An 18,345-nucleotide genomic window follows, 5' to 3' on the forward strand; every position below is an offset into this window, starting at 1 on the left:
TTATAATAGAAGCTTAAGCTAAAAAGCTTACAGCACCTAGTATTCCCAGGCAGTCTCCCATCCAAGTACTAACTAGGCCCAACTCTTCTTCGCTTCCGAGATCAGACGAGATCGGGCTTTCAAGGAGTGGTATGGCCGTAAGCGATCACTGCTGGCTGTAGAAGACTATTTCTATATACTCTTCTAAGAGTAATACTTGTTTTAGAGCTGCCTGTAAACGGTAGACCACCTGACACCTCAAATGAAAATGATTGGCTTTCCAGTTCGTTTTTTTTTCTTAAGTTTTCTTCTTCTCTTGTGTTTAAATGACTGTGGTTACTGCCTTTATAATAGAAGCTTAAGCTAAAAAGCTTACAGCACCTAGTATTCCCAGGCAGTCTCCCATCCAAGTACTAACTAGGCCCATTTCTTCTTCGCTTCCAAGATCAGACGAGATCGGGCTTTCAAGGAGTGGTATGGCCGTAAGCGATCACTGCTGGCTGTAGAAGACTATTTCTATATACTCTTCTAAGAGTAATACTTGTTTTATAGCTGCCTGTAAACGGTAGACCACCTGACACCTCAAATGAAAATGATTGGCTTTCCAGTTCGTTTTTTTTTCTTAAGTTTTCTTCTTCTCTTGTGTTTAAATGACTGTGGTTACTGCCTTTATAATAGAAGCTTAAGCTAAAAAGCTTACAGCACCTAGTATTCCCAGGCAGTCTCCCATCCAAGTACTAACTAGGCCCAACTCTTCTTCGCTTCCGAGATCAGACGAGATCGGGCTTTCAAGGAGTGGTATGGCCGTAAGCGATCACTGCTGGCTGTAGAAGACTATTTCTATATACTCTTCTAAGAGTAATACTTGTTTTAGAGCTGCCTGTAAACGGTAGACCACCTGACACCTCAAATGAAAATGATTGGCTTTCCAGTTCGTTTTTTTTTGTTGTTGTTTTTTTTTTCTTAAGTTTTCTTCTTCTCTTGTGTTTAAATGACTGTGGTTACTGCCTTTATAATAGAAGCTTAAGCTAAAAAGCTTACAGCACCTAGTATTCCCAGGCAGTCTCCCATCCAAGTACTAACTAGGCCCAACTCTTCTTCGCTTCCGAGATCAGACGAGATCGGGCTTTCAAGGAGTGGTATGGCCGTAAGCGATCACTGCTGGCTGTAGAAGACTATTTCTATATACTCTTCTAAGAGTAATACTTGTTTTAGAGCTGCCTGTAAACGGTAGACCACCTGACACCTCAAATGAAAATGATTGGCTTTCCAGTTCGTTTTTTTTTCTTAAGTTTTCTTCTTCTCTTGTGTTTAAATGACTGTGGTTACTGCCTTTATAATAGAAGCTTAAGCTAAAAAGCTTACAGCACCTAGTATTCCCAGGGAGTCTCCCATCCAAGTACTAACTAGGCCCAACTCTTCTTCGCTTCCGAGATCAGACGAGATCGGGCTTTCAAGGAGTGGTATGGCCGTAAGCGATCACTGCTGGCTGTAGAAGACTATTTCTATATACTCTTCTAAGAGTAATACTTGTTTTAGAGCTGCCTGTAAACGGTAGACCACCTGACACCTCAAATGAAAATGATTGGCTTTCCAGTTCGTTTTTTTTTGTTGTTGTTTTTTTTTCTTAAGTTTTCTTCTTCTCTTGTGTTTAAATGACTGTGGTTACTGCCTTTATAATAGAAGCTTAAGCTAAAAAGCTTACAGCACCTAGTATTCCCAGGCAGTCTCCCATCCAAGTACTAACTAGGCCCAACTCTTCTTCGCTTCCGAGATCAGACGAGATCGGGCTTTCAAGGAGTGGTATGGCCGTAAGCGATCACTGCTGGCTGTAGAAGACTATTTCTATATACTCTTCTAAGAGTAATACTTGTTTTAGAGCTGCCTGTAAACGGTAGACCACCTGACACCTCAAATGAAAATGATTGGCTTTCCAGTTCGTTTTTTTTTCTTAAGTTTTCTTCTTCTCTTGTGTTTAAATGACTGTGGTTACTGCCTTTATAATAGAAGCTTAAGCTAAAAAGCTTACAGCACCTAGTATTCCCAGGGAGTCTCCCATCCAAGTACTAACTAGGCCCAACTCTTCTTCGCTTCCGAGATCAGACGAGATCGGGCTTTCAAGGAGTGGTATGGCCGTAAGCGATCACTGCTGGCTGTAGAAGACTATTTCTATATACTCTTCTAAGAGTAATACTTGTTTTAGAGCTGCCTGTAAACGGTAGACCACCTGACACCTCAAATGAAAATGATTGGCTTTCCAGTTCGTTTTTTTTTGTTGTTGTTTTTTTTTTCTTAAGTTTTCTTCTTCTCTTGTGTTTAAATGACTGTGGTTACTGCCTTTATAATAGAAGCTTAAGCTAAAAAGCTTACAGCACCTAGTATTCCAAGGCAGTCTCCCATCCAAGTACTAACTAGGCCCATTTCTTCTTCGCTTCCGAGATCAGACGAGATCAGGCTTTCAAGGAGTGGTATGGCCGTAAGCGATCACTGCTGGCTGTAGAAGACTATTTCTATATACTCTTCTAAGAGTAATACTTGTTTTAGAGCTGCCTGTAAACGGTAGACCACCTGACACCTCAAATGAAAATGATTGGCTTTCCAGTTCGTTTATTTTTCTTAAGTTTTCTTCTTCTCTTGTGTTTAAATGACTGTGGTTACTGCCTTTATAATAGAAGCTTAAGCTAAAAAGCTTACAGCACCTAGTATTCCCAGGCAGTCTCCCATCCAAGTACTAACTAGGCCCAACTCTTCTTCGCTTCCGAGATCAGACGAGATCGGGCTTTCAAGGAGTGGTATGGCCGTAAGCGATCACTGCTGGCTGTAGAAGACTATTTCTATATACTCTTCTAAGAGTAATACTTGTTTTAGAGCTGCCTGTAAACGGTAGACCACCTGACACCTCAAATGAAAATGATTGGCTTTCCAGTTCGTTTTTTTTCTTAAGTTTTCTTCTTCTCTTGTGTTTAAATGACTGTGGTTACTGCCTTTATAATAGAAGCTTAAGCTAAAAAGCTTACAGCACCTAGTATTCCCAGGCAGTCTCCCATCCAAGTACTAACTAGGCCCAACTCTTCTTCGCTTCCGAGATCAGACGAGATCGGGCTTTCAAGGAGTGGTATGGCCGTAAGCGATCACTGCTGGCTGTAGAAGACTATTTCTATATACTCTTCTAAGAGTAATACTTGTTTTAGAGCTGCCTGTAAACGGTAGACCACCTGACACCTCAAATGAAAATGATTGGCTTTCCAGTTCGTTTTTTTTTCTTAAGTTTTCTTCTTCTCTTGTGTTTAAATGACTGTGGTTACTGCCTTTATAATAGAAGCTTAAGCTAAAAAGCTTACAGCACCTAGTATTCCCAGGCAGTCTCCCATCCAAGTACTAACTAGGCCCAACTCTTCTTCGCTTCCGAGATCAGACGAGATCGGGCTTTCAAGGAGTGGTATGGCCGTAAGCGATCACTGCTGGCTGTAGAAGACTATTTCTATATACTCTTCTAAGAGTAATACTTGTTTTAGAGCTGCCTGTAAACGGTAGACCACCTGACACCTCAAATGAAAATGATTGGCTTTCCAGTTCGTTTTTTTTTCTTAAGTTTTCTTCTTCTCTTGTGTTTAAATGACTGTGGTTACTGCCTTTATAATAGAAGCTTAAGCTAAAAAGCTTACAGCACCTAGTATTCCCAGGCAGTCTCCCATCCAAGTACTAACTAGGCCCAACTCTTCTTCGCTTCTGAGATCAGACGAGATCGGGCTTTCAAGGAGTGGTATGGCCGTAAGCGATCACTGCTGGCTGTAGAAGACTATTTCTATATACTCTTCTAAGAGTAATACTTGTTTTAGAGCTGCCTGTAAACGGTAGACCACCTGACACCTCAAATGAAAATGATTGGCTTTCCAGTTCGTTTTTTTTTTGTTGTTGTTTTTTTTTTCTTAAGTTTTCTTCTTCTCTTGTGTTTAAATGACTGTGGTTACTGCCTTTATAATAGAAGCTTAAGCTAAAAAGCTTACAGCACCTAGTATTCCCAGGCAGTCTCCCATCCAAGTACTAACTAGGCCCAACTCTTCTTCGCTTCCGAGATCAGACGAGATCGGGCTTTCAAGGAGTGGTATGGCCGTAAGCGATCACTGCTGGCTGTAGAAGACTATTTCTATATACTCTTCTAAGAGTAATACTTGTTTTAGAGCTGCCTGTAAACGGTAGACCACCTGACACCTCAAATGAAAATGATTGGCTTTCCAGTTCGTTTTTTTTTCTTAAGTTTTCTTCTTCTCTTGTGTTTAAATGACTGTGGTTACTGCCTTTATAATAGAAGCTTAAGCTAAAAAGCTTACAGCACCTAGTATTCCCAGGCAGTCTCCCATCCAAGTACTAACTAGGCCCAACTCTTCTTCGCTTCCGAGATCAGACGAGATCGGGCTTTCAAGGAGTGGTATGGCCGTAAGCGATCACTGCTGGCTGTAGAAGACTATTTCTATATACTCTTCTAAGAGTAATACTTGTTTTAGAGCTGCCTGTAAACGGTAGACCACCTGACACCTCAAATGAAAATGATTGGCTTTCCAGTTCGTTTTTTTTTCTTAAGTTTTCTTCTTCTCTTGTGTTTAAATGACTGTGGTTACTGCCTTTATAATAGAAGCTTAAGCTAAAAAGCTTACAGCACCTAGTATTCCCAGGCAGTCTCCCATCCAAGTACTAAGTAGGCCCAACTCTTCTTCGCTTCCGAGATCAGACGAGATCGGGCTTTCAAGGAGTGGTATGGCCGTAAGCGATCACTGCTGGCTGTAGAAGACTATTTCTATATACTCTTCTAAGAGTAATACTTGTTTTAGAGCTGCCTGTAAACGGTAGACCACCTGACACCTCAAATGAAAATGATTGGCTTTCCAGTTCGTTTTTTTTTCTTAAGTTTTCTTCTTCTCTTGTGTTTAAATGACTGTGGTTACTGCCTTTATAATAGAAGCTTAAGCTAAAAAGCTTACAGCACCTAGTATTCCCAGGCAGTCTCCCATCCAAGTACTAACTAGGCCCATTTCTTCTTCGCTTCCGAGATCAGACGAGATCGGGCTTTCAAGGAGTGGTATGGCCGTAAGCGATCACTGCTGGCTGTAGAAGACTATTTCTATATACTCTTCTAAGAGTAATACTTGTTTTAGAGCTGCCTGTAAACGGTAGACCACCTGACACCTCAAATGAAAATGATTGGCTTTCCAGTTCGTTTTTTTTTTGTTGTTGTTTTTTTTTCTTAAGTTTTCTTCTTCTCTTGTGTTTAAATGACTGTGGTTACTGCCTTTATAATAGAAGCTTAAGCTAAAAAGCTTACAGCACCTAGTATTCCCAGGCAGTCTCCCATCCAAGTACTAACTAGGCCCATTTCTTCTTCGCTTCCGAGATCAGACGAGATCGGGCTTTCAAGGAGTGGTATGGCCGTAAGCGATCACTGCTGGCTGTAGAAGACTATTTCTATATACTCTTCTAAGAGTAATACTTGTTTTATAGCTGCCTGTAAACGGTAGACCACCTGACACCTCAAATGAAAATGATTGGCTTTCCAGTTCGTTTTTTTTTCTTAAGTTTTCTTCTTCTCTTGTGTTTAAATGACTGTGGTTACTGCCTTTATAATAGAAGCTTAAGCTAAAAAGCTTACAGCACCTAGTATTCCCAGGCAGTCTCCCATCCAAGTACTAACTAGGCCCAACTCTTCTTCGCTTCCGAGATCAGACGAGATCGGGCTTTCAAGGAGTGGTATGGCCGTAAGCGATCACTGCTGGCTGTAGAAGACTATTTCTATATACTCTTCTAAGAGTAATACTTGTTTTAGAGCTGCCTGTAAACGGTAGACCACCTGACACCTCAAATGAAAATGATTGGCTTTCCAGTTCGTTTTTTTTTCTTAAGTTTTCTTCTTCTCTTGTGTTTAAATGACTGTGGTTACTGCCTTTATAATAGAAGCTTAAGCTAAAAAGCTTACAGCACCTAGTATTCCCAGGCAGTCTCCCATCCAAGTACTAACTAGGCCCAACTCTTCTTCGCTTCCGAGATCAGACGAGATCGGGCTTTCAAGGAGTGGTATGGCCGTAAGCGATCACTGCTGGCTGTAGAAGACTATTTCTATATACTCTTCTAAGAGTAATACTTGTTTTAGAGCTGCCTGTAAACGGTAGACCACCTGACACCTCAAATGAAAATGATTGGCTTTCCAGTTCGTTTTTTTTTCTTAAGTTTTCTTCTTCTCTTGTGTTTAAATGACTGTGGTTACTGCCTTTATAATAGAAGCTTAAGCTAAAAAGCTTACAGCACCTAGTATTCCCAGGCAGTCTCCCATCCAAGTACTAAGTAGGCCCAACTCTTCTTCGCTTCCGAGATCAGACGAGATCGGGCTTTCAAGGAGTGGTATGGCCGTAAGCGATCACTGCTGGCTGTAGAAGACTATTTCTATATACTCTTCTAAGAGTAATACTTGTTTTAGAGCTGCCTGTAAACGGTAGACCACCTGACACCTCAAATGAAAATGATTGGCTTTCCAGTTCGTTTTTTTTTTGTTGTTGTTTTTTTTTTCTTAAGTTTTCTTCTTCTCTTGTGTTTAAATGACTGTGGTTACTGCCTTTATAATAGAAGCTTAAGCTAAAAAGCTTACAGCACCTAGTATTCCCAGGCAGTCTCCCATCCAAGTACTAACTAGGCCCATTTCTTCTTCGCTTCCGAGATCAGACGAGATCGGGCTTTCAAGGAGTGGTATGGCCGTAAGCGATCACTGCTGGCTGTAGAAGACTATTTCTATATACTCTTCTAAGAGTAATACTTGTTTTATAGCTGCCTGTAAACGGTAGACCACCTGACACCTCAAATGAAAATGATTGGCTTTCCAGTTCGTTTTTTTTTCTTAAGTTTTCTTCTTCTCTTGTGTTTAAATGACTGTGGTTACTGCCTTTATAATAGAAGCTTAAGCTAAAAAGCTTACAGCACCTAGTATTCCCAGGCAGTCTCCCATCCAAGTACTAACTAGGCCCAACTCTTCTTCGCTTCCGAGATCAGACGAGATCGGGCTTTCAAGGAGTGGTATGGCCGTAAGCGATCACTGCTGGCTGTAGAAGACTATTTCTATATACTCTTCTAAGAGTAATACTTGTTTTAGAGCTGCCTGTAAACGGTAGACCACCTGACACCTCAAATGAAAATGATTGGCTTTCCAGTTCGTTTTTTTTTTGTTGTTGTTTTTTTTTTCTTAAGTTTTCTTCTTCTCTTGTGTTTAAATGACTGTGATTACTGCCTTTATAATAGAAGCTTAAGCTAAAAAGCTTACAGCACCTAGTATTCCCAGGCAGTCTCCCATCCAAGTACTAACTAGGCCCATTTCTTCTTCGCTTCCGAGATCAGACGAGATCGGGCTTTCAAGGAGTGGTATGGCCGTAAGCGATCACTGCTGGCTGTAGAAGACTATTTCTATATACTCTTCTAAGAGTAATACTTGTTTTATAGCTGCCTGTAAACGGTAGACCACCTGACACCTCAAATGAAAATGATTGGCTTTCCAGTTCGTTTTTTTTTCTTAAGTTTTCTTCTTCTCTTGTGTTTAAATGACTGTGGTTACTGCCTTTATAATAGAAGCTTAAGCTAAAAAGCTTACAGCACCTAGTATTCCCAGGCAGTCTCCCATCCAAGTACTAACTAGGCCCAACTCTTCTTCGCTTCCGAGATCAGACGAGATCGGGCTTTCAAGGAGTGGTATGGCCGTAAGCGATCACTGCTGGCTGTAGAAGACTATTTCTATATACTCTTCTAAGAGTAATACTTGTTTTAGAGCTGCCTGTAAACGGTAGACCACCTGACACCTCAAATGAAAATGATTGGCTTTCCAGTTCGTTTTTTTTTCTTAAGTTTTCTTCTTCTCTTGTGTTTAAATGACTGTGGTTACTGCCTTTATAATAGAAGCTTAAGCTAAAAAGCTTACAGCACCTAGTATTCCCAGGCAGTCTCCCATCCAAGTACTAACTAGGCCCATTTCTTCTTCGCTTCCAAGATCAGACGAGATCGGGCTTTCAAGGAGTGGTATGGCCGTAAGCGATCACTGCTGGCTGTAGAAGACTATTTCTATATACTCTTCTAAGAGTAATACTTGTTTTATAGCTGCCTGTAAACGGTAGACCACCTGACACCTCAAATGAAAATGATTGGCTTTCCAGTTCGTTTTTTTTTCTTAAGTTTTCTTCTTCTCTTGTGTTTAAATGACTGTGGTTACTGCCTTTATAATAGAAGCTTAAGCTAAAAAGCTTACAGCACCTAGTATTCCCAGGCAGTCTCCCATCCAAGTACTAACTAGGCCCAACTCTTCTTCGCTTCCGAGATCAGACGAGATCGGGCTTTCAAGGAGTGGTATGGCCGTAAGCGATCACTGCTGGCTGTAGAAGACTATTTCTATATACTCTTCTAAGAGTAATACTTGTTTTAGAGCTGCCTGTAAACGGTAGACCACCTGACACCTCAAATGAAAATGATTGGCTTTCCAGTTCGTTTTTTTTTGTTGTTGTTTTTTTTTTCTTAAGTTTTCTTCTTCTCTTGTGTTTAAATGACTGTGGTTACTGCCTTTATAATAGAAGCTTAAGCTAAAAAGCTTACAGCACCTAGTATTCCCAGGCAGTCTCCCATCCAAGTACTAACTAGGCCCAACTCTTCTTCGCTTCCGAGATCAGACGAGATCGGGCTTTCAAGGAGTGGTATGGCCGTAAGCGATCACTGCTGGCTGTAGAAGACTATTTCTATATACTCTTCTAAGAGTAATACTTGTTTTAGAGCTGCCTGTAAACGGTAGACCACCTGACACCTCAAATGAAAATGATTGGCTTTCCAGTTCGTTTTTTTTTGTTGTTGTTTTTTTTTTCTTAAGTTTTCTTCTTCTCTTGTGTTTAAATGACTGTGGTTACTGCCTTTATAATAGAAGCTTAAGCTAAAAAGCTTACAGCACCTAGTATTCCAAGGCAGTCTCCCATCCAAGTACTAACTAGGCCCATTTCTTCTTCGCTTCCGAGATCAGACGAGATCAGGCTTTCAAAGAGTGGTATGGCCGTAAGCGATCACTGCTGGCTGTAGAAGACTATTTCTATATACTCTTCTAAGAGTAATACTTGTTTTAGAGCTGCCTGTAAACGGTAGACCACCTGACACCTCAAATGAAAATGATTGGCTTTCCAGTTCGTTTATTTTTCTTAAGTTTTCTTCTTCTCTTGTGTTTAAATGACTGTGGTTACTGCCTTTATAATAGAAGCTTAAGCTAAAAAGCTTACAGCACCTAGTATTCCCAGGCAGTCTCCCATCCAAGTACTAACTAGGCCCAACTCTTCTTCGCTTCCGAGATCAGACGAGATCGGGCTTTCAAGGAGTGGTATGGCCGTAAGCGATCACTGCTGGCTGTAGAAGACTATTTCTATATACTCTTCTAAGAGTAATACTTGTTTTAGAGCTGCCTGTAAACGGTAGACCACCTGACACCTCAAATGAAAATGATTGGCTTTCCAGTTCGTTTTTTTTTCTTAAGTTTTCTTCTTCTCTTGTGTTTAAATGACTGTGGTTACTGCCTTTATAATAGAAGCTTAAGCTAAAAAGCTTACAGCACCTAGTATTCCCAGGCAGTCTCCCATCCAAGTACTAACTAGGCCCAACTCTTCTTCGCTTCCGAGATCAGACGAGATCGGGCTTTCAAGGAGTGGTATGGCCGTAAGCGATCACTGCTGGCTGTAGAAGACTATTTCTATATACTCTTCTAAGAGTAATACTTGTTTTAGAGCTGCCTGTAAACGGTAGACCACCTGACACCTCAAATGAAAATGATTGGCTTTCCAGTTCGTTTTTTTTTCTTAAGTTTTCTTCTTCTCTTGTGTTTAAATGACTGTGGTTACTGCCTTTATAATAGAAGCTTAAGCTAAAAAGCTTACAGCACCTAGTATTCCCAGGCAGTCTCCCATCCAAGTACTAACTAGGCCCAACTCTTCTTCGCTTCCGAGATCAGACGAGATCGGGCTTTCAAGGAGTGGTATGGCCGTAAGCGATCACTGCTGGCTGTAGAAGACTATTTCTATATACTCTTCTAAGAGTAATACTTGTTTTAGAGCTGCCTGTAAACGGTAGACCACCTGACACCTCAAATGAAAATGATTGGCTTTCCAGTTCGTTTTTTTTTCTTAAGTTTTCTTCTTCTCTTGTGTTTAAATGACTGTGGTTACTGCCTTTATAATAGAAGCTTAAGCTAAAAAGCTTACAGCACCTAGTATTCCCAGGCAGTCTCCCATCCAAGTACTAACTAGGCCCAACTCTTCTTCGCTTCCGAGATCAGACGAGATCGGGCTTTCAAGGAGTGGTATGGCCGTAAGCGATCACTGCTGGCTGTAGAAGACTATTTCTATATACTCTTCTAAGAGTAATACTTGTTTTAGAGCTGCCTGTAAACGGTAGACCACCTGACACCTCAAATGAAAATGATTGGCTTTCCAGTTCGTTTTTTTTTCTTAAGTTTTCTTCTTCTCTTGTGTTTAAATGACTGTGGTTACTGCCTTTATAATAGAAGCTTAAGCTAAAAAGCTTACAGCACCTAGTATTCCCAGGCAGTCTCCCATCCAAGTACTAACTAGGCCCAACTCTTCTTCGCTTCCGAGATCAGACGAGATCGGGCTTTCAAGGAGTGGTATGGCCGTAAGCGATCACTGCTGGCTGTAGAAGACTATTTCTATATACTCTTCTAAGAGTAATACTTGTTTTAGAGCTGCCTGTAAACGGTAGACCACCTGACACCTCAAATGAAAATGATTGGCTTTCCAGTTCGTTTTTTTTTCTTAAGTTTTCTTCTTCTCTTGTGTTTAAATGACTGTGGTTACTGCCTTTATAATAGAAGCTTAAGCTAAAAAGCTTACAGCACCTAGTATTCCCAGGCAGTCTCCCATCCAAGTACTAACTAGGCCCAACTCTTCTTCGCTTCCGAGATCAGACGAGATCGGGCTTTCAAGGAGTGGTATGGCCGTAAGCGATCACTGCTGGCTGTAGAAGACTATTTCTATATACTCTTCTAAGAGTAATACTTGTTTTAGAGCTGCCTGTAAACGGTAGACCACCTGACACCTCAAATGAAAATGATTGGCTTTCCAGTTCGTTTTTTTTTCTTAAGTTTTCTTCTTCTCTTGTGTTTAAATGACTGTGGTTACTGCCTTTATAATAGAAGCTTAAGCTAAAACAGCACCTAGTATTCCCAGGCAGTCTCCCATCCAAGTACTAACTAGGCCCAACTCTTCTTCGCTTCCGAGATCAGACGAGATCGGGCTTTCAAGGAGTGGTATGGCCGTAAGCGATCACTGCTGGCTGTAGAAGACTATTTCTATATACTCTTCTAAGAGTAATACTTGTTTTAGAGCTGCCTGTAAACGGTAGACCACCTGACACCTCAAATGAAAATGATTGGCTTTCCAGTTCGTTGTTTTTTTTTTCTTAAGTTTTCTTCTTCTCTTGTGTTTAAATGACTGTGGTTACTGCCTTTATAATAGAAGCTTAAGCTAAAAAGCTTACAGCACCTAGTATTCCCAGGCAGTCTCCCATCCAAGTACTAACTAGGCCCAACTCTTCTTCGCTTCCGAGATCAGACGAGATCGGGCTTTCAAGGAGTGGTATGGCCGTAAGCGATCACTGCTGGCTGTAGAAGACTATTTCTATATACTCTTCTAAGAGTAATACTTGTTTTAGAGCTGCCTGTAAACGGTAGACCACCTGACACCTCAAATGAAAATGATTGGCTTTCCAGTTCGTTTTTTTTTCTTAAGTTTTCTTCTTCTCTTGTGTTTAAATGACTGTGGTTACTGCCTTTATAATAGAAGCTTAAGCTAAAAAGCTTACAGCACCTAGTATTCCCAGGCAGTCTCCCATCCAAGTACTAACTAGGCCCAACTCTTCTTCGCTTCCGAGATCAGACGAGATCGGGCTTTCAAGGAGTGGTATGGCCGTAAGCGATCACTGCTGGCTGTAGAAGACTATTTCTATATACTCTTCTAAGAGTAATACTTGTTTTAGAGCTGCCTGTAAACGGTAGACCACCTGACACCTCAAATGAAAATGATTGGCTTTCCAGTTCGTTTTTTTTTCTTAAGTTTTCTTCTTCTCTTGTGTTTAAATGACTGTGGTTACTGCCTTTATAATAGAAGCTTAAGCTAAAAAGCTTACAGCACCTAGTATTCCCAGGCAGTCTCCCATCCAAGTACTAACTAGGCCCAACTCTTCTTCGCTTCCGAGATCAGACGAGATCGGGCTTTCAAGGAGTGGTATGGCCGTAAGCGATCACTGCTGGCTGTAGAAGACTATTTCTATATACTCTTCTAAGAGTAATACTTGTTTTAGAGCTGCCTGTAAACGGTAGACCACCTGACACCTCAAATGAAAATGATTGGCTTTCCAGTTCGTTTTTTTTTCTTAAGTTTTCTTCTTCTCTTGTGTTTAAATGACTGTGGTTACTGCCTTTATAATAGAAGCTTAAGCTAAAAAGCTTACAGCACCTAGTATTCCCAGGCAGTCTCCCATCCAAGTACTAACTAGGCCCAACTCTTCTTCGCTTCCGAGATCAGACGAGATCGGGCTTTCAAGGAGTGGTATGGCCGTAAGCGATCACTGCTGGCTGTAGAAGACTATTTCTATATACTCTTCTAAGAGTAATACTTGTTTTAGAGCTGCCTGTAAACGGTAGACCACCTGACACCTCAAATGAAAATGATTGGCTTTCCAGTTCGTTTTTTTTGTTTTCTTAAGTTTTCTTCTTCTCTTGTGTTTAAATGACTGTGGTTACTGCCTTTATAATAGAAGCTTAAGCTAAAAAGCTTACAGCACCTAGTATTCCCAGGCAGTCTCCCATCCAAGTACTAACTAGGCCCAACTCTTCTTCGCTTCCGAGATCAGACGAGATCGGGCTTTCAAGGAGTGGTATGGCCGTAAGCGATCACTGCTGGCTGTAGAAGACTATTTCTATATACTCTTCTAAGAGTAATACTTGTTTTAGAGCTGCCTGTAAACGGTAGACCACCTGACACCTCAAATGAAAATGATTGGCTTTCCAGTTCGTTTTTTTTTCTTAAGTTTTCTTCTTCTCTTGTGTTTAAATGACTGTGGTTACTGCCTTTATAATAGAAGCTTAAGCTAAAAAGCTTACAGCACCTAGTATTCCCAGGCAGTCTCCCATCCAAGTACTAACTAGGCCCAACTCTTCTTCGCTTCCGAGATCAGACGAGATCGGGCTTTCAAGGAGTGGTATGGCCGTAAGCGATCACTGCTGGCTGTAGAAGACTATTTCTATATACTCTTCTAAGAGTAATACTTGTTTTAGAGCTGCCTGTAAACGGTAGACCACCTGACACCTCAAATGAAAATGATTGGCTTTCCAGTTCGTTTTTTTTTCTTAAGTTTTCTTCTTCTCTTGTGTTTAAATGACTGTGGTTACTGCCTTTATAATAGAAGCTTAAGCTAAAAAGCTTACAGCACCTAGTATTCCCAGGCAGTCTCCCATCCAAGTACTAACTAGGCCCAACTCTTCTTCGCTTCCGAGATCAGACGAGATCGGGCTTTCAAGGAGTGGTATGGCCGTAAGCGATCACTGCTGGCTGTAGAAGACTATTTCTATATACTCTTCTAAGAGTAATACTTGTTTTAGAGCTGCCTGTAAACGGTAGACCACCTGACACCTCAAATGAAAATGATTGGCTTTCCAGTTCGTTTTTTTTTCTTAAGTTTTCTTCTTCTCTTGTGTTTAAATGACTGTGGTTACTGCCTTTATAATAGAAGCTTAAGCTAAAAAGCTTACAGCACCTAGTATTCCCAGGCAGTCTCCCATCCAAGTACTAACTAGGCCCAACTCTTCTTCGCTTCCGAGATCAGACGAGATCGGGCTTTCAAGGAGTGGTATGGCCGTAAGCGATCACTGCTGGCTGTAGAAGACTATTTCTATATACTCTTCTAAGAGTAATACTTGTTTTAGAGCTGCCTGTAAACGGTAGACCACCTGACACCTCAAATGAAAATGATTGGCTTTCCAGTTCGTTTTTTTTTTCTTAAGTTTTCTTCTTCTCTTGTGTTTAAATGACTGTGGTTACTGCCTTTATAATAGAAGCTTAAGCTAAAAAGCTTACAGCACCTAGTATTCCCAGGCAGTCTCCCATCCAAGTACTAACTAGGCCCAACTCTTCTTCGCTTCCGAGATCAGACGAGATCGGGCTTTCAAGGAGTGGTATGGCCGTAAGCGATCACTGCTGGCTGTAGAAGACTATTTCTATATACTCTTCTAAGAGTAATACTTGTTTTAGAGCTGCCTGTAAACGGTAGACCACCTGACACCTCAAATGAAAATGATTGGCTTTCCAGTTCGTTTTTTTTTTCTTAAGTTTTCTTCTTCTCTTGTGTTTAAATGACTGTGGTTACTGCCTTTATAATAGAAGCTTAAGCTAAAAAGCTTACAGCACCTAGTATTCCCAGGCAGTCTCCCATCCAAGTACTAACTAGGCCCAACTCTTCTTCGCTTCCGAGATCAGACGAGATCGGGCTTTCAAGGAGTGGTATGGCCGTAAGCGATCACTGCTGGCTGTAGAAGACTATTTCTATATACTCTTCTAAGAGTAATACTTGTTTTAGAGCTGCCTGTAAACGGTAGACCACCTGACACCTCAAATGAAAATGATTGGCTTTCCAGTTCGTTTTTTTTTCTTAAGTTTTCTTCTTCTCTTGTGTTTAAATGACTGTGGTTACTGCCTTTATAATAGAAGCTTAAGCTAAAAAGCTTACAGCACCTAGTATTCCCAGGCAGTCTCCCATCCAAGTACTAACTAGGCCCAACTCTTCTTCGCTTCCGAGATCAGACGAGATCGGGCTTTCAAGGAGTGGTATGGCCGTAAGCGATCACTGCTGGCTGTAGAAGACTATTTCTATATACTCTTCTAAGAGTAATACTTGTTTTAGAGCTGCCTGTAAACGGTAGACCACCTGACACCTCAAATGAAAATGATTGGCTTTCCAGTTCGTTTTTTTTTCTTAAGTTTTCTTCTTCTCTTGTGTTTAAATGACTGTGGTTACTGCCTTTATAATAGAAGCTTAAGCTAAAAAGCTTACAGCACCTAGTATTCCCAGGCAGTCTCCCATCCAAGTACTAACTAGGCCCAACTCTTCTTCGCTTCCGAGATCAGACGAGATCGGGCTTTCAAGGAGTGGTATGGCCGTAAGCGATCACTGCTGGCTGTAGAAGACTATTTCTATATACTCTTCTAAGAGTAATACTTGTTTTAGAGCTGCCTGTAAACGGTAGACCACCTGACACCTCAAATGAAAATGATTGGCTTTCCAGTTCGTTTTTTTTTCTTAAGTTTTCTTCTTCTCTTGTGTTTAAATGACTGTGGTTACTGCCTTTATAATAGAAGCTTAAGCTAAAAAGCTTACAGCACCTAGTATTCCCAGGCAGTCTCCCATCCAAGTACTAACTAGGCCCAACTCTTCTTCGCTTCCGAGATCAGACGAGATCGGGCTTTCAAGGAGTGGTATGGCCGTAAGCGATCACTGCTGGCTGTAGAAGACTATTTCTATATACTCTTCTAAGAGTAATACTTGTTTTAGAGCTGCCTGTAAACGGTAGACCACCTGACACCTCAAATGAAAATGATTGGCTTTCCAGTTCGTTTTTTTTGTTGTTGTTTTTTTTCTTAAGTTTTCTTCTTCTCTTGTGTTTAAATGACTGTGGTTACTGCCTTTATAATAGAAGCTTAAGCTAAAAAGCTTACAGCACCTAGTATTCCCAGGCAGTCTCCCATCCAAGTACTAACTAGGCCCATTTCTTCTTCGCTTCCGAGATCAGACGAGATCGGGCTTTCAAGGAGTGGTATGGCCGTAAGCGATCACTGCTGGCTGTAGAAGACTATTTCTATATACTCTTCTAAGAGTAATACTTGTTTTAGAGCTGCCTGTAAACGGTAGACCACCTGACACCTCAAATGAAAATGATTGGCTTTCCAGTTCGTTTTTTTTTCTTAAGTTTTCTTCTTCTCTTGTGTTTAAATGACTGTGGTTACTGCCTTTATAATAGAAGCTTAAGCTAAAAAGCTTACAGCACCTAGTATTCCCAGGCAGTCTCCCATCCAAGTACTAACTAGGCCCAACTCTTCTTCGCTTCCGAGATCAGACGAGATCGGGCTTTCAAGGAGTGGTATGGCCGTAAGCGATCACTGCTGGCTGTAGAAGACTATTTCTATATACTCTTCTAAGAGTAATACTTGTTTTAGAGCTGCCTGTAAACGGTAGACCACCTGACACCTCAAATGAAAATGATTGGCTTTCCAGTTCGTTTTTTTTTTCTTAAGTTTTCTTCTTCTCTTGTGTTTAAATGACTGTGGTTACTGCCTTTATAATAGAAGCTTAAGCTAAAAAGCTTACAGCACCTAGTATTCCCAGGCAGTCTCCCATCCAAGTACTAACTAGGCCCAACTCTTCTTCGCTTCCGAGATCAGACGAGATCGGGCTTTCAAGGAGTGGTATGGCCGTAAGCGATCACTGCTGGCTGTAGAAGACTATTTCTATATACTCTTCTAAGAGTAATACTTGTTTTAGAGCTGCCTGTAAACGGTAGACCACCTGACACCTCAAATGAAAATGATTGGCTTTCCAGTTCGTTTTTTTTTCTTAAGTTTTCTTCTTCTCTTGTGTTTAAATGACTGTGGTTACTGCCTTTATAATAGAAGCTTAAGCTAAAAAGCTTACAGCACCTAGTATTCCCAGGCAGTCTCCCATCCAAGTACTAACTAGGCCCAACTCTTCTTCGCTTCCGAGATCAGACGAGATCGGGCTTTCAAGGAGTGGTATGGCCGTAAGCGATCACTGCTGGCTGTAGAAGACTATTTCTATATACTCTTCTAAGAGTAATACTTGTTTTAGAGCTGCCTGTAAACGGTAGACCACCTGACACCTCAAATGAAAATGATTGGCTTTCCAGTTCGTTGTGTTTTTTTTCTTAAGTTTTCTTCTTCTCTTGTGTTTAAATGACTGTGGTTACTGCCTTTATAATAGAAGCTTAAGCTAAAAAGCTTACAGCACCTAGTATTCCCAGGCAGTCTCCCATCCAAGTACTAACTAGGCCCAACTCTTCTTCGCTTCCGAGATCAGACGAGATCGGGCTTTCAAGGAGTGGTATGGCCGTAAGCGATCACTGCTGGCTGTAGAAGACTATTTCTATATACTCTTCTAAGAGTAATACTTGTTTTAGAGCTGCCTGTAAACGGTAGACCACCTGACACCTCAAATGAAAATGATTGGCTTTCCAGTTCGTTTTTTTTTCTTAAGTTTTCTTCTTCTCTTGTGTTTAAATGACTGTGGTTACTGCCTTTATAATAGAAGCTTAAGCTAAAAAGCTTACAGCACCTAGTATTCCCAGGCAGTCTCCCATCCAAGTACTAACTAGGCCCAACTCTTCTTCGCTTCCGAGATCAGACGAGATCGGGCTTTCAAGGAGTGGTATGGCCGTAAGCGATCACTGCTGGCTGTAGAAGACTATTTCTATATACTCTTCTAAGAGTAATACTTGTTTTAGAGCTGCCTGTAAACGGTAGACCACCTGACACCTCAAATGAAAATGATTGGCTTTCCAGTTCGTTTTTTTTTCTTAAGTTTTCTTCTTCTCTTGTGTTTAAATGACTGTGGTTACTGCCTTTATAATAGAAGCTTAAGCTAAAAAGCTTACAGCACCTAGTATTCCCAGGCAGTCTCCCATCCAAGTACTAACTAGGCCCAACTCTTCTTCGCTTCCGAGATCAGACGAGATCGGGCTTTCAAGGAGTGGTATGGCCGTAAGCGATCACTGCTGGCTGTAGAAGACTATTTCTATATACTCTTCTAAGAGTAATACTTGTTTTAGAGCTGCCTGTAAACGGTAGACCACCTGACACCTCAAATGAAAATGATTGGCTTTCCAGTTCGTTTTTTTTTCTTAAGTTTTCTTCTTCTCTTGTGTTTAAATGACTGTGGTTACTGCCTTTATAATAGAAGCTTAAGCTAAAAAGCTTACAGCACCTAGTATTCCCAGGCAGTCTCCCATCCAAGTACTAACTAGGCCCAACTCTTCTTCGCTTCCGAGATCAGACGAGATCGGGCTTTCAAGGAGTGGTATGGCCGTAAGCGATCACTGCTGGCTGTAGAAGACTATTTCTATATACTCTTCTAAGAGTAATACTTGTTTTAGAGCTGCCTGTAAACGGTAGACCACCTGACACCTCAAATGAAAATGATTGGCTTTCCAGTTCGTTTTTTTTTCTTAAGTTTTCTTCTTCTCTTGTGTTTAAATGACTGTGGTTACTGCCTTTATAATAGAAGCTTAAGCTAAAA

General features: G+C 41.0%; 43 non-coding genes and 13 pseudogenes across 43 annotated transcripts; all 56 read right to left on the minus strand.

Annotated features, from left to right (window-relative positions):
* Positions 1–24: 24 nt before the first annotated feature.
* LOC136684088 (5S ribosomal RNA) lies at positions 25–143 on the minus strand. Its single transcript, XR_010799509.1, has one exon. It is a non-coding gene; the product is annotated as a 5S ribosomal RNA (ribosomal RNA).
* A 205-nt stretch (positions 144–348) lies between these two features.
* LOC136684271 (5S ribosomal RNA) lies at positions 349–467 on the minus strand (annotated as a pseudogene).
* A 205-nt stretch (positions 468–672) lies between these two features.
* On the minus strand, positions 673–791 carry LOC136684090 (5S ribosomal RNA). Its single transcript, XR_010799511.1, has one exon. It is a non-coding gene; the product is annotated as a 5S ribosomal RNA (ribosomal RNA).
* A 222-nt stretch (positions 792–1,013) lies between these two features.
* Positions 1,014–1,132, minus strand: LOC136684091 (5S ribosomal RNA). Its single transcript, XR_010799512.1, has one exon. It is a non-coding gene; the product is annotated as a 5S ribosomal RNA (ribosomal RNA).
* A 205-nt stretch (positions 1,133–1,337) lies between these two features.
* LOC136684156 (5S ribosomal RNA) lies at positions 1,338–1,456 on the minus strand. The gene has a single exon (XR_010799575.1). It is a non-coding gene; the product is annotated as a 5S ribosomal RNA (ribosomal RNA).
* Positions 1,457–1,677: 221 nt separating this feature from the next.
* Positions 1,678–1,796, minus strand: LOC136684092 (5S ribosomal RNA). The gene has a single exon (XR_010799513.1). It is a non-coding gene; the product is annotated as a 5S ribosomal RNA (ribosomal RNA).
* Positions 1,797–2,001: 205 nt separating this feature from the next.
* On the minus strand, positions 2,002–2,120 carry LOC136684158 (5S ribosomal RNA). The gene has a single exon (XR_010799577.1). It is a non-coding gene; the product is annotated as a 5S ribosomal RNA (ribosomal RNA).
* A 222-nt stretch (positions 2,121–2,342) lies between these two features.
* LOC136684278 (5S ribosomal RNA) lies at positions 2,343–2,461 on the minus strand (annotated as a pseudogene).
* Positions 2,462–2,666: 205 nt separating this feature from the next.
* LOC136684093 (5S ribosomal RNA) lies at positions 2,667–2,785 on the minus strand. Its single transcript, XR_010799514.1, has one exon. It is a non-coding gene; the product is annotated as a 5S ribosomal RNA (ribosomal RNA).
* A 204-nt stretch (positions 2,786–2,989) lies between these two features.
* LOC136684094 (5S ribosomal RNA) lies at positions 2,990–3,108 on the minus strand. Its single transcript, XR_010799515.1, has one exon. It is a non-coding gene; the product is annotated as a 5S ribosomal RNA (ribosomal RNA).
* Positions 3,109–3,313: 205 nt separating this feature from the next.
* Positions 3,314–3,432, minus strand: LOC136684095 (5S ribosomal RNA). Its single transcript, XR_010799516.1, has one exon. It is a non-coding gene; the product is annotated as a 5S ribosomal RNA (ribosomal RNA).
* A 205-nt stretch (positions 3,433–3,637) lies between these two features.
* Positions 3,638–3,756, minus strand: LOC136684210 (5S ribosomal RNA; annotated as a pseudogene).
* A 223-nt stretch (positions 3,757–3,979) lies between these two features.
* Positions 3,980–4,098, minus strand: LOC136684096 (5S ribosomal RNA). The gene has a single exon (XR_010799517.1). It is a non-coding gene; the product is annotated as a 5S ribosomal RNA (ribosomal RNA).
* Positions 4,099–4,303: 205 nt separating this feature from the next.
* On the minus strand, positions 4,304–4,422 carry LOC136684097 (5S ribosomal RNA). The gene has a single exon (XR_010799518.1). It is a non-coding gene; the product is annotated as a 5S ribosomal RNA (ribosomal RNA).
* Positions 4,423–4,627: 205 nt separating this feature from the next.
* On the minus strand, positions 4,628–4,746 carry LOC136684207 (5S ribosomal RNA; annotated as a pseudogene).
* Positions 4,747–4,951: 205 nt separating this feature from the next.
* On the minus strand, positions 4,952–5,070 carry LOC136684255 (5S ribosomal RNA; annotated as a pseudogene).
* Positions 5,071–5,292: 222 nt separating this feature from the next.
* LOC136684256 (5S ribosomal RNA) lies at positions 5,293–5,411 on the minus strand (annotated as a pseudogene).
* A 205-nt stretch (positions 5,412–5,616) lies between these two features.
* On the minus strand, positions 5,617–5,735 carry LOC136684098 (5S ribosomal RNA). Its single transcript, XR_010799519.1, has one exon. It is a non-coding gene; the product is annotated as a 5S ribosomal RNA (ribosomal RNA).
* Positions 5,736–5,940: 205 nt separating this feature from the next.
* Positions 5,941–6,059, minus strand: LOC136684099 (5S ribosomal RNA). Its single transcript, XR_010799520.1, has one exon. It is a non-coding gene; the product is annotated as a 5S ribosomal RNA (ribosomal RNA).
* A 205-nt stretch (positions 6,060–6,264) lies between these two features.
* Positions 6,265–6,383, minus strand: LOC136684208 (5S ribosomal RNA; annotated as a pseudogene).
* A 223-nt stretch (positions 6,384–6,606) lies between these two features.
* Positions 6,607–6,725, minus strand: LOC136684257 (5S ribosomal RNA; annotated as a pseudogene).
* Positions 6,726–6,930: 205 nt separating this feature from the next.
* Positions 6,931–7,049, minus strand: LOC136684102 (5S ribosomal RNA). Its single transcript, XR_010799522.1, has one exon. It is a non-coding gene; the product is annotated as a 5S ribosomal RNA (ribosomal RNA).
* Positions 7,050–7,272: 223 nt separating this feature from the next.
* On the minus strand, positions 7,273–7,391 carry LOC136684258 (5S ribosomal RNA; annotated as a pseudogene).
* A 205-nt stretch (positions 7,392–7,596) lies between these two features.
* Positions 7,597–7,715, minus strand: LOC136684103 (5S ribosomal RNA). Its single transcript, XR_010799523.1, has one exon. It is a non-coding gene; the product is annotated as a 5S ribosomal RNA (ribosomal RNA).
* Positions 7,716–7,920: 205 nt separating this feature from the next.
* LOC136684272 (5S ribosomal RNA) lies at positions 7,921–8,039 on the minus strand (annotated as a pseudogene).
* A 205-nt stretch (positions 8,040–8,244) lies between these two features.
* On the minus strand, positions 8,245–8,363 carry LOC136684104 (5S ribosomal RNA). Its single transcript, XR_010799524.1, has one exon. It is a non-coding gene; the product is annotated as a 5S ribosomal RNA (ribosomal RNA).
* Positions 8,364–8,585: 222 nt separating this feature from the next.
* LOC136684105 (5S ribosomal RNA) lies at positions 8,586–8,704 on the minus strand. Its single transcript, XR_010799525.1, has one exon. It is a non-coding gene; the product is annotated as a 5S ribosomal RNA (ribosomal RNA).
* A 222-nt stretch (positions 8,705–8,926) lies between these two features.
* Positions 8,927–9,045, minus strand: LOC136684266 (5S ribosomal RNA; annotated as a pseudogene).
* Positions 9,046–9,250: 205 nt separating this feature from the next.
* LOC136684106 (5S ribosomal RNA) lies at positions 9,251–9,369 on the minus strand. The gene has a single exon (XR_010799526.1). It is a non-coding gene; the product is annotated as a 5S ribosomal RNA (ribosomal RNA).
* A 205-nt stretch (positions 9,370–9,574) lies between these two features.
* LOC136684107 (5S ribosomal RNA) lies at positions 9,575–9,693 on the minus strand. Its single transcript, XR_010799527.1, has one exon. It is a non-coding gene; the product is annotated as a 5S ribosomal RNA (ribosomal RNA).
* A 205-nt stretch (positions 9,694–9,898) lies between these two features.
* LOC136684108 (5S ribosomal RNA) lies at positions 9,899–10,017 on the minus strand. The gene has a single exon (XR_010799528.1). It is a non-coding gene; the product is annotated as a 5S ribosomal RNA (ribosomal RNA).
* A 205-nt stretch (positions 10,018–10,222) lies between these two features.
* Positions 10,223–10,341, minus strand: LOC136684109 (5S ribosomal RNA). Its single transcript, XR_010799529.1, has one exon. It is a non-coding gene; the product is annotated as a 5S ribosomal RNA (ribosomal RNA).
* A 205-nt stretch (positions 10,342–10,546) lies between these two features.
* LOC136684110 (5S ribosomal RNA) lies at positions 10,547–10,665 on the minus strand. Its single transcript, XR_010799530.1, has one exon. It is a non-coding gene; the product is annotated as a 5S ribosomal RNA (ribosomal RNA).
* A 205-nt stretch (positions 10,666–10,870) lies between these two features.
* Positions 10,871–10,989, minus strand: LOC136684111 (5S ribosomal RNA). Its single transcript, XR_010799531.1, has one exon. It is a non-coding gene; the product is annotated as a 5S ribosomal RNA (ribosomal RNA).
* Positions 10,990–11,186: 197 nt separating this feature from the next.
* On the minus strand, positions 11,187–11,307 carry LOC136684279 (5S ribosomal RNA; annotated as a pseudogene).
* A 209-nt stretch (positions 11,308–11,516) lies between these two features.
* On the minus strand, positions 11,517–11,635 carry LOC136684113 (5S ribosomal RNA). The gene has a single exon (XR_010799533.1). It is a non-coding gene; the product is annotated as a 5S ribosomal RNA (ribosomal RNA).
* Positions 11,636–11,840: 205 nt separating this feature from the next.
* On the minus strand, positions 11,841–11,959 carry LOC136684114 (5S ribosomal RNA). The gene has a single exon (XR_010799534.1). It is a non-coding gene; the product is annotated as a 5S ribosomal RNA (ribosomal RNA).
* A 205-nt stretch (positions 11,960–12,164) lies between these two features.
* Positions 12,165–12,283, minus strand: LOC136684115 (5S ribosomal RNA). The gene has a single exon (XR_010799535.1). It is a non-coding gene; the product is annotated as a 5S ribosomal RNA (ribosomal RNA).
* A 205-nt stretch (positions 12,284–12,488) lies between these two features.
* Positions 12,489–12,607, minus strand: LOC136684116 (5S ribosomal RNA). Its single transcript, XR_010799536.1, has one exon. It is a non-coding gene; the product is annotated as a 5S ribosomal RNA (ribosomal RNA).
* A 209-nt stretch (positions 12,608–12,816) lies between these two features.
* On the minus strand, positions 12,817–12,935 carry LOC136684117 (5S ribosomal RNA). Its single transcript, XR_010799537.1, has one exon. It is a non-coding gene; the product is annotated as a 5S ribosomal RNA (ribosomal RNA).
* A 205-nt stretch (positions 12,936–13,140) lies between these two features.
* LOC136684118 (5S ribosomal RNA) lies at positions 13,141–13,259 on the minus strand. Its single transcript, XR_010799538.1, has one exon. It is a non-coding gene; the product is annotated as a 5S ribosomal RNA (ribosomal RNA).
* A 205-nt stretch (positions 13,260–13,464) lies between these two features.
* On the minus strand, positions 13,465–13,583 carry LOC136684119 (5S ribosomal RNA). Its single transcript, XR_010799539.1, has one exon. It is a non-coding gene; the product is annotated as a 5S ribosomal RNA (ribosomal RNA).
* Positions 13,584–13,788: 205 nt separating this feature from the next.
* On the minus strand, positions 13,789–13,907 carry LOC136684120 (5S ribosomal RNA). Its single transcript, XR_010799540.1, has one exon. It is a non-coding gene; the product is annotated as a 5S ribosomal RNA (ribosomal RNA).
* A 206-nt stretch (positions 13,908–14,113) lies between these two features.
* Positions 14,114–14,232, minus strand: LOC136684121 (5S ribosomal RNA). The gene has a single exon (XR_010799541.1). It is a non-coding gene; the product is annotated as a 5S ribosomal RNA (ribosomal RNA).
* A 206-nt stretch (positions 14,233–14,438) lies between these two features.
* Positions 14,439–14,557, minus strand: LOC136684122 (5S ribosomal RNA). Its single transcript, XR_010799542.1, has one exon. It is a non-coding gene; the product is annotated as a 5S ribosomal RNA (ribosomal RNA).
* A 205-nt stretch (positions 14,558–14,762) lies between these two features.
* Positions 14,763–14,881, minus strand: LOC136684124 (5S ribosomal RNA). Its single transcript, XR_010799544.1, has one exon. It is a non-coding gene; the product is annotated as a 5S ribosomal RNA (ribosomal RNA).
* Positions 14,882–15,086: 205 nt separating this feature from the next.
* Positions 15,087–15,205, minus strand: LOC136684125 (5S ribosomal RNA). Its single transcript, XR_010799545.1, has one exon. It is a non-coding gene; the product is annotated as a 5S ribosomal RNA (ribosomal RNA).
* Positions 15,206–15,410: 205 nt separating this feature from the next.
* Positions 15,411–15,529, minus strand: LOC136684126 (5S ribosomal RNA). Its single transcript, XR_010799546.1, has one exon. It is a non-coding gene; the product is annotated as a 5S ribosomal RNA (ribosomal RNA).
* Positions 15,530–15,748: 219 nt separating this feature from the next.
* On the minus strand, positions 15,749–15,867 carry LOC136684259 (5S ribosomal RNA; annotated as a pseudogene).
* Positions 15,868–16,072: 205 nt separating this feature from the next.
* Positions 16,073–16,191, minus strand: LOC136684127 (5S ribosomal RNA). Its single transcript, XR_010799547.1, has one exon. It is a non-coding gene; the product is annotated as a 5S ribosomal RNA (ribosomal RNA).
* Positions 16,192–16,397: 206 nt separating this feature from the next.
* On the minus strand, positions 16,398–16,516 carry LOC136684128 (5S ribosomal RNA). The gene has a single exon (XR_010799548.1). It is a non-coding gene; the product is annotated as a 5S ribosomal RNA (ribosomal RNA).
* A 205-nt stretch (positions 16,517–16,721) lies between these two features.
* LOC136684129 (5S ribosomal RNA) lies at positions 16,722–16,840 on the minus strand. Its single transcript, XR_010799549.1, has one exon. It is a non-coding gene; the product is annotated as a 5S ribosomal RNA (ribosomal RNA).
* Positions 16,841–17,049: 209 nt separating this feature from the next.
* LOC136684130 (5S ribosomal RNA) lies at positions 17,050–17,168 on the minus strand. The gene has a single exon (XR_010799550.1). It is a non-coding gene; the product is annotated as a 5S ribosomal RNA (ribosomal RNA).
* Positions 17,169–17,373: 205 nt separating this feature from the next.
* On the minus strand, positions 17,374–17,492 carry LOC136684131 (5S ribosomal RNA). The gene has a single exon (XR_010799551.1). It is a non-coding gene; the product is annotated as a 5S ribosomal RNA (ribosomal RNA).
* Positions 17,493–17,697: 205 nt separating this feature from the next.
* LOC136684132 (5S ribosomal RNA) lies at positions 17,698–17,816 on the minus strand. The gene has a single exon (XR_010799552.1). It is a non-coding gene; the product is annotated as a 5S ribosomal RNA (ribosomal RNA).
* A 205-nt stretch (positions 17,817–18,021) lies between these two features.
* On the minus strand, positions 18,022–18,140 carry LOC136684133 (5S ribosomal RNA). Its single transcript, XR_010799553.1, has one exon. It is a non-coding gene; the product is annotated as a 5S ribosomal RNA (ribosomal RNA).
* Between the last annotated feature and the right edge of the window lie 205 nt (positions 18,141–18,345).

This window comes from Hoplias malabaricus, unplaced genomic scaffold (genome assembly GCF_029633855.1).
Source record: "Hoplias malabaricus isolate fHopMal1 unplaced genomic scaffold, fHopMal1.hap1 scaffold_143, whole genome shotgun sequence".
Lineage (NCBI taxonomy): Eukaryota > Metazoa > Chordata > Actinopteri > Characiformes > Erythrinidae > Hoplias > Hoplias malabaricus.